Source organism: Oryx dammah, unplaced genomic scaffold, assembly GCF_014754425.2.
Source record: "Oryx dammah isolate SB20612 unplaced genomic scaffold, SCBI_Odam_1.1 HiC_scaffold_28, whole genome shotgun sequence".
NCBI classification, from domain to species: domain Eukaryota; kingdom Metazoa; phylum Chordata; class Mammalia; order Artiodactyla; family Bovidae; genus Oryx; species Oryx dammah.
In genome coordinates this window covers 97609945-97620168 of record NW_024070212.1, presented here as the reverse complement: position 1 = coordinate 97620168, position 10224 = coordinate 97609945, and positions in this window count along the sequence as shown.

The following is a 10224-nucleotide window of genomic DNA, read 5'->3' as shown; positions in this document are numbered from 1 at the left end:
TGGTATAACTGGTTACATACGTGTGACTTGACTACATGACCAGAACTTGACTACAAAACCCTGCTAGGGACTTCTGATTTGAGCTCTCTCACAGCCAAGATTCCTCACATAGAGCATGGTGATTCAATCCAAATACAGAGTACTTTGCTTCACAGCCTTGCCAATACTTGGTATTTTAAGTTTTAAATGTCACATCCTGTTCCAATGCAATATGACTTTGCCATTTCCTTCACTAAGACACAGTCTGTTTCCTCACCCCTTTAATCTGGGCTAACTGTATGATTTGCTTTGACCAGTTAAGTTTGGTGGAATGAATGCTGTGTGAGTTCTAAGTTTAGGCCTCAAGAGGCCTTGCAGCTTTCACTGTTCAGTTCAGTTCAGTCGCTCAGTTGTGTCTGACTCTGCCACCCCATGAATCACAGCACGCCAGGCCTCCCTGTCTGTCACCAACTCCCGGAGTTCACTCAGACTCAGTCCATTGAGTCAATGATGCCATGCAGCCATCTCATCCTCTGTCGTCCCCTTCTCCTGCCCTCAATCCCCCCCAGCATCAGAGTCTTTTCCAGTGAGTCAACTCTTTGCACGAGGTGGCCAAGGTATGGGAGTTTCAGCTTTAGCATCATTCCTTCCAAAGAAATCCCAGGGCTGATCTCCTTCAGAATGGACTGGTTGGATCTCCTTGCAGTCCAAGGGACTCTCAAGAGTCTTCTCCAACACCACAGTTCAAAAGCATCAATTCTTCGGCACTCAGCCTTCTTCACAGTCCAACTCTCACATCCATACATGACCACAGGAAAAACCATAGCCTTAACTAGACGGACCTTAGTTACCTTGGCTCTTTTTTACTGCTATGTGAAGAAGCCTAGGCTAGCGGCGGGAGACATGTGATGGACACCAAGCTAAGACCTAACCTCAGCTAATTGGTTAAATAACCCAAACTGCATAAGTGACCCAGTCAAGACCAATATAACTTAGTGATGATGCTAAGCATGGTTGATTTTAAACCATTGAGTTTGGGGATGATTTGTTACACAGCAACAAAGATTGACACATGGAAAACCCAAATCTGTCATTTACTTACCTGCTTATAATACTTTGTTCTTTCTGCATTGCCTGCAGGGTCAAGTTCAAACTCTGCCCTGGCCCCTGGTTGTTGATTATGTTTCATCTCCCTATCCTCCAATGCACCCTTCTCTCACAAGTCATTTGTGTATCCCAAGTGTAACCTATCCCCTATGACCTCTGTGTCATGATACATTGTCTTTTCTGTCTAAATGCCCTTTTCTCTGTTCTTGCTAGCCCACATTTCCATCTCCTCCAGGAAGCCTTCTCTGATTCCTTTAAAGCAGACTGAGTTGTTCTTTTTCTGTGCTTCCCCTGCCCTCTGTATATGTTATGAATATAACTCTTCCCTTGTGTGGTTTCTCTCCTCACCACAGCCCTGAGTTGAGAATTATTCGGGGCAGGAAGCTTGTATTCATTTTTGTATCTCTAACTCCCCAGCGCCAATATGTTTGGTACATATAAGGTATAAGTACAGACTATCATGTGGTAGACCTAATCCTAGATACTAGAGAGAGGGGTGAACAGAACAGACAAGTCATTTTTTTCAAGGGATGTACAACCTAGTGGGCAAGATGGAAAAGAAACTACAAGTGAATTACAAGTAAATTACAAGGGAGCAAAGTACTGAGAGAGGTGTAAAGTGCCTATTACCTGGGAGACCTAATGTAGTGTGGTGGAGTGCGTGTGTGCTCAGTCGTATCCACCTCTGACCCCATGGAGTAGGGGACAGGGTAGCCCACCAGGCTTCTCTGTCCATGGAATTTTCCAGGCAGGAATACTGGAGCAGGTTGCCATTTGCTACTCCAGGGGATCTTCCCGACCCAGGGATCAAACCCACGTCTCCTGTGTCTCCCTCACAGGAGGGAGGGTGGCAGATGGATTCTTTTACCACTGAGCCACGTGGGTGGCCCGGAGGAAGATGTGTTCAGACAGACCTGGGGATGAGGAGGAGAGGGATGTGTGTATATGAGAGGTATCTTCCAGCAGAGATAAGGGGCCATGTGACTGAAGCTTCTGAGACAGGAGAGTACATTCTGGAACCTGAAAGGTCTAGTATGTTGCAACATGGAGAGAAGGGGATGCTTGTGAAATAGGTTAGAGAACAGGCGGAAGCCAGCAGGCTCTGAAGCCGTGAAGAGTTGGAGTCATTGGAAGCCATTGTAGGAGTTTTAAGCTGGGAAGTGACCTGATCAGATTTCCAAGGGCCTCCCACTGGGAATATAATTATCAATAGTAGTTGCTGAATGAGGAAGTTAAATAACGACATAACAGAAAACGCTTCAGAAGGTCAGTCCAGTACTTAAGCTTCCTTAGCCCTCCCCTCTATGAGTAAATGGAGCTGTGGAACTCCCTGCTGCTTGTACTGAAGTTTGAGGTGCCACACCAGGAGGCATGCTGGCAAAATCAGATGTACCCAGAAAGGTGACCAGGATGGAGAGGCAACTGAAGGTGCCATCCTGGAAAGAACAACTGGAAGCTTAAGCCAGGAAATGGCTGTTCTCTTGCTCTTTGTATACCTCCCGTGCTTGACCTGTACCTGTTTCACCTGCACCCTACTCACCTGCCCTTCCTACGTACTTGCCCCAGGCCATATTCTAACTTTAGATCCTGTGACAGCTTATCAAAGGGGTGGTGAGGAGCCTGCCCTTCTGCTAGTTTCCCTGTAATCAGTGAGCCAGCCTCACATCCATTCTCCTTGAAATGGTAACCCACTCTAGTATTCTTGCCTGAAAAGCCCCATGCACAGAGGACCCTGGCAGGTTGTAGTCCATGCGGCCGCAAACAGTGAGACATGACTGAGCGGCTGAGCACACACCCCTGGCAGCAAAGACTGCAGTCAAGTCCTGGCCAACTGTGGTGGAGTATTGCTCCAGGAACTTGCTTGAGGCGTGTAAACTCCTTCTAGCCCTTGAGTCTAGGATGTCTCTGCCACTAGGGAGAAAAAATGAAAAGTAAAATCGCTCAGTCATGTCCTACTCTTTGCGACCCCATGGGGTATAGCCCCCCAGGCTCCTCTGTCCATGAAATTTTTCGGGCAAGAGTACTGGAGTGGGTTGCCATTTCCTTCTCCAGGGGATCTTTCCGACCCAGGGATAGAACCTGGGTCTCCTGCATTGCAAGCAGATGCTTTACCAGCTGAGCCACCAGTCTCCCTTTAAACTAGTGCTCTCTGAACTGTGGTTCACAAACATGATTTATTTGTGGTCATGGAGTCAGTTTTGTGGGTATGGGAGGCATGAGGACTTTTCAGAAATAGTTACTCCTCTTCCTGAAGGAAAGGTTACTCCTTCCTCGGAAGGGTTGCCTCTCCTCTACCTCTGTGGTTAGCTATGTGACTTGCTTTATGAAATATTAGTGGAAACGGTGTCTTCTATATTTCTGGATGGAAGCATTGAGAGTGAACCTTGGGTTTGCCTTATCATTCCCACCACAGTGATCATGGAAACATATGTTACAATGGAACCTACATCAGCTTGAGTACCTAAGTGACTGTGTTGAGCAGAACCCCCTTGGACCTGCATTAGACATGGAGTGAGAGTGAAAGATGCTGTGTTCAGCCTCTGAGAGTTTGTGTGGTTACTGAAGTATAACTTGGTCTCCTTCTTTTTTTTCTTTTGGCTGTGTAGCTTGCAAGATCTTAGTTCCCTGACTTAGGATTGAACCTGGGCCTTTAACAGTGAAAGCATGGAGTCCTAACCACTGGACCACCAGGGAAGCCCCTAACTTGGTCTTTTTTCACTGATAGAGCAGGCATGGACCAGCTCCTTATTTTCTCACTGATATTTTTAAAATCGAAGTATAGTTGATTTACGATATCATGTTAGATTCAGGTGTACAGCAAAAAATGATTCAGAAACATATATGCATACACATATATGATACTTAAAAAATTATTTTCCATTATAGGTTATTACAAGATACTGAAATATTGAATATCGTTTCCTATAGTATACAGTAAATCTTTGTTACTTAGCTATTTTATGTATATTTTTAACAAAAGAATAGAAAATATCAGACGCAAGCCAATCTATAGTGACAACAGACAGTGGTTGCCTGGAGAAAGCTAGATTACACAGGATCATGAGGAAACTTGGGGATGATGGCTATCTTTATAGCAGTAAAGATACCAGTTATGGCTCAGAATTTTATTTGGTAAACAAAATATAGTACACCCCCAAGGCGTGAGGGCTGGCTAACTCTGGAGGAGTGGCCAGTAGTAATGAATACAAGTCTATACATATGTAAAAAAGTCATAAAACTGTATACTTTAAATATGTGCAGTTTATTGTACACCAATTATATCTCAATAAAGGTATTAAATATATGCATACAAAACAACATTTTAAAAGATCATATACAAACAAAAAATAGGCATTAAATTATAAGAGTTGCTTTATGGGTGGAGGGAAGATAAGATTGGGAAACAAAAAGAGTAAATAGATAAGATATGAGCGGAACTTGGATGCATCAGTGATGATATTGTCCTGTGAACAGAAATGAAATCAGCCCTCTGCACCTGATGAGATGAATGGATGAGAGAACTATTAGCAGAGTGACTGGTGGTATGCCTTTCTTCCTGAGCTGTGTCATTCTTACCTCCCAGGAGGCTTTTTCCCTGACCCAGAGGGCTGGCTGATCAGGGGAGGGAGTGTGACCAAGAAGCGGGCAGGTTGACTCCTACAAAATCACCGTCCCTTTCCCTTTCCCCTTTGTCTGTTCTAGGGAACCAGAGTCACTTAGTTCCTCTTTGTTTTGTTCCTCATGAGCCCTGATGCCCTTAGTGGCTGCTCTTCTCAGACAGGGGCACTTCGTTTACAGAGTATTTCTTCAGACTTGAAGCTGGATTGTTTATTTATTGAAGGGGCAGGGGACAGCCCCAAAGTCACAGCAGTTCCAGACAGTACTCTATATATTCCAAGACTGTCCTCATGATCCATTCCTGCTTGGACCTTCCCCAGGTCTTTCTTGGGGGAAGACCCTGGCTCCCTCTGGTGTCTTAGACTGTTTCCTTTTCCTTCAGTTTGATATCACCTGCTTGCTTTCTATCTTTTAAAATTTTTACTTCTTTTTGTTTGTTTGCTTACCAGTAACACCTCTGTTATTCCTTTAAAAATATGTTTTTCTGTTATTTTAATGAAGAAGATAAATGCATGTACTTCATCTGCCATCTGGAACCCAAGGCCCCTAAATTGGGTCTTAAAGGATGAATAGAAGTTTGCCAGGCAGTGTGTGCTGCAGGATGGGTGTGAAGATTATAGAGGAACATCGGTCATTAGAGATCAAAGGAAGGGTGTTCAGAGGAGAAAAACCCTGGGGCCTAAAGTGTTTGAGGAAAGCTGAGAAATGAATGCAGTTCTTTGTACCTGTTACCATCCTGACAGCCTGCCAGTCATCATTAGATACTGAGTTTTAACTCTACCAGTATGTTCACCCAACTCACAGAAGCAGATGAAGGCGCCAGCTGGAACTGTGGGCTCTGTCTCTCTTAGGGGACCCCATTTGTGATGGAAGTTGTAAGCAGGTTGTCGCCAGCTTGAGCAGAAGCCAAAGAGCTTGGTAGCTGAATATCCAGACTTTCAGTACAGTGACATCAGAGTCACTGAGGACAACAGCCCCACGCCTTCTGGTTTCAAAGGGATTCAGCTTGGTAGAGCCAGGAAAGATTCCAGCCCTAGATGGAGGAACATTGGTCTTTAGAGATCAAAGGAAGGGTGTTCAAAGGAGAAAAACCCTGGGGACTAAAGTGTTTTGAGGAAAGCTGAGAAATGAGTTCTTTGTACCTGTTACCATCCTGACAGCCTGCCAGTCATCATTAGATACTGAGTGCAAAGATTCCAGCCCTAGAGAACCAAGGGCAAGAGCCTTCTTTGGGTTGTACCAGAGTTCAGTAAAATGCAGCCCTAGAGAGAAAGACCGGAGTCACTTGAGGGAACCTTGGGTGCGCAGGTTTGTTTTAGGCAAAAATTCTGCCCATCTCTAGTCAAAATTCTGAATGTCCCTCAAAGGTATACTGATTTTATAAAAAGCCATCCTCACTTTGTAGAATGATTCCCCAGGTAAGTTCTTTAAATAAGATAGATTTATGTGTTAAGATTTGATTTATATACAACCTATCAAGAATAAACCCTCTGTGAAATATGTGGTCAATATATTATGTCCTACCGATGCTTCTCAAGAAGGGAGGTATGTGCTTTTCTCCATATCTGGTTTTCAAAAACTGGTTTGCCACCTACAAGATGTTTTCTTCCACACTGTCTTGGATACAAACTTAGGGCATACAAGCTGACTCAATACTCACACTGATGTCCCCAGAGCCAAGTGAAAAATATGTAGCTCTCAGGATCAAAATAAAACATTTCTCTAGTAAAATTGCTATTGCTATGGCTCATGTTTAGTCACATTATTTTGCTCTATTTTATTTTTTAGCCCTTGCTATACTTCGAGCACTGTTCTAAACACTTTACTAAAATGAACTCATTTAATTCTCAATAACCAATGAGGTAGTACAATACCTCCATTTTACAGATGAAGAAACTCAGGGGCAGAATGGCGAAGAAACTTATCTCCCAGTTTCAAATACATTTAGGAGGGAGAAAGCATATTGTGTATATTTGAAGGATGGCATGGGTTAAAACAGGTTGAGGAAAACAGATGAAGGGTAAGGCATGGTTGGTGTGTTTCTAGGTTACCGACTAAGAACTTTTGATAACAGTTTCTGTTTTTGTTTTGGCTGCATTGGCTCTTCATTGAGGTTCGTAGGTTTCTCTAGTTGTGGCACATGGGCTTAGTTGCCTGTGGCATGTGGGATCTTAGTTCCCTGACCAGGGATTGAACTCTTGTCCCCTGCACTGAAAGGTGTTTTCTTAACCACTGGACTACCAGGGAAGTCTGATAACAGTTCTAGAGTCTAGGTGTCTGTATCCCAATTACAGAGGCAGCAGTGAGTCTCAAAGATCCAGTTTTGACTTGCAGTGGGCTCCCATTCACTATGGAGTATTGAGCAAGTCCCTGGTTGTCTGTGGGGCTCAGTTACTCATCTGGGTGATGGGGATTGGAAGGTAGGTTAGTTAGCTATTGCTTTGTAATAAACCAATCCCCAAACTGGCAAGTTAAGTTATTTATGATTCTGAGTCTATTGGTTGGCTAGGCTCACTTACATGTCTGCATTCAAGTGGCTGGCTGTTCTCATCGTGGCTGGGACCTGTGTAAGGGCCTGAGCAGGAACAACTGGGCTGAGCAAGCTCTACGCTACATGGCCTTATCCTCTGGAAGACAAGTTTGGGCTGCTTCTCATGGCAGTGGTAGGGTTCCAGGAGAGAGAAAGGTAACAGTTCTTTTGCAGCTGCTGGCCTGAAAAATTGCACAGTGTGAGATTTTTGTGAGCTAAGTTTTCTTTGGGGAAAAATGAAGATTATAGTCCAGGAAACAGCATCTCAGATAGCTCTGAAAAGCTGCTCCAAAGAGGCAGAGGGGGAAGGTCAGTATATATGTGATTTTAGTGAAGGGGGAGTATATGCAATCAGGTACATATTATTTTTGCAGAAAGTTTCTGCTAGTCACAGGGAGCAGTCACCATGAAGAATTTTAGTGCTTTTCTAGATATGAGAAGAAACTAAAGTGAAGAGGAACTAAAGAGCTTTTTGATGACGGTGAAAGTGGAGAGTGAAAAAGCTGGCTTGGAACAACATTAAAGAAACTAAGATCATGGCATCTGGTCCCATCACTTCATGGCAAATAGAAGGGGGAAAAATGGAAGCAGTGACATCTTTTATTTTCTTGTGCTCCAAAATCACTGCAGACAGTGACTGCAGCCATGAAATTAGAAGACACTTGCTCCTTGGAAGGAAAGCTATGACAAACCTAGACAGCAGATCAAAAAGCAGAGACATCACTTTGCCAACAAAGGTCCATATGGTCACAGCTATGGTTTTTCCAGTACAGATGTGAAAGTTGGATCATAAAGACAACTGAGCGTCAAAGGGTGGATACTTTTGAATTGAGGTGATGGAGAAGACTCTTGAGAGTCCCTTGGACAGCAAGGAGATCAAACCAGAATCAGGCCTGAATATTCATTGGAAGGATTGATGCTGAAACTTTAGCTCCAATACTTTGGCCACCTGATGTGAAGAGTCAACTCACTGGAAAAGACTCTGATGCTGGGAAAGATTGAGGGCAGGAGATGAAGGGAGTGACAGAGGCTGAGATGGTTGGATGACATCATCGACTCAAGCTTGGCATGCTGTTAATCCATGGGGTCACAAAGAGTTGGACATGACTTAGTGACTGAATGGCAACAGGTGTGAGGAAATACAAGAACTGGGCTCATAGAGTAAGCTCCTAAAAATATCTAACTATCTGATGACCCATTCTGCCAGTTTTCCCTGGAGCACTTCAGTTCTGCTCTCCACTCTGAATTCCTTTCAAGGGATGTTGAAAGTCTGCAGCTGCAGTGGCTCACGATTTAATCTTTGTAAAGGCAGATGGCAAGTGCCAATCTGTAGCTGACATAGCCTAGGCTCAGAGCTAGCACAGAATCCTGTGCACTGCATTCTGTTCATTAAAACAAGCCACAAAGTTCAGCTCAGATTTGCAGGGGTGGGGAAATAGCTCCCTTCTGAAGGGATGGAGGAGCTCTTTGCACAGAGCAGAGATATAGAAAGGTGTGGGATTGAAATCATTTACCAGAGAAGACAAATTCTCCCCTACCTCTGAGGAGAGTATAATAGTATAATAGAACCACCTCTGAGGTGGTGAGGGGCTCAGGCAACTGAGGCCAAAGACCTGGCAGTGCTTTACAAATTATAAAATGCTCCACAGGTAGTGCTTTTGAGTGTGGTAATCTTGTGTCACCTGTGGACCTGTGAGTTCCTGAGAGCAAGGCTGTGCCCTACTTCTGTCCACCCCTTCTGTATTAAGGAAAGACTCACAGAAAGGAAGGGAAACAAAGCAGAGCAGTTGCTGAGAACCAGACCACACTCCCTTTTCTCATCCTAGAACAAAGAAAGGCTTCAAACTCTCTGGAATCTGAGAAGCTTCCTTCCCTTCTGCAAGCTCTCCCCCACATCCTTTCTGCCCTGTCCCCACCTCCAACTGCACTTGGCAGGGTACTCACCTGTCTTCCCACTCAGCAACTGAGGATACAGAAGGATGACTTGCTCAAGGTCACCAGTTAGTGGGTGAAGACCCAGATCCTGCTTAGGAAACCCATCAGGGCCTGCTTGAGTGACTGCAAATATGAACACACATCTGAGTGCGGGGCATGCTGTTTTGGCTCCTGGAATGGTGTGTTGAGTTACAGATGCTTTTCTGATAATACAGGTGGAGCCCTGGAAACCTTTCCCTGCTGGGTTCTCAAGTCTCCCCGCTCTCCCATTCCACATCTCTGCCTCCAGCTTGCCTCTCCCAGTCCTCCTCCATATTGCCTTTTCAAAACACTTGCATCATGACTCTGCTTAAAATAACAATGAATCAACATTTATTGAGCCCTTACAACGGGCCAGGTACTGTTCTAAGCTCTTCCCTTGAATTAACTCATTTAATCTTCACAATTTTATGAAGGAGTCACTATTATTAGCTCCCATTTTGCAGATAAGGAAACTGAGGCACAAGAGGTTAGAGTGACTTACTGAAAGTTCCACAGTGTCAAAGTTAGGATTTGAACTCAGATAGTCTGGTTCCTGAACTTAGGCTTCTCAGGCCAGAAAAACCCTCTTTGTAGGTCTCTGTTTGTTGTTGTTCATTTGCTAAGCAGTGTCCAACTCTCTGCGGGCCCCATGGACTCCAGCGCACCGGGCTCTATTCTAATAATAAAGAACAACAACAGTAATATAATAATTAATATGCATGGATTGCTTACAATAGGCTAGGCCTTGTTCTGGCTGCATTTCAGGTATTAGCTCATTTGAGTCTTACAATAGTACTAGAGAATTGGCCATTAGAGGGAGTATTATTATCCTCATTTTATAGGTAAGGAAACGGGGATAGTCATGCAACAAAGATGGGTTACCAGACACTCCAGCTCCAGAGGCAAACGTTAAACCACTGTGCTATCTGGCTTTCCCAAAGGCTATTCAGTCCAAGGGCCCAGCATTTACTGCTGTTTGGATTCATGTCACATGATTTCTGCATTTCCACCAAAGCATGGCTTTTGTTTTTTCT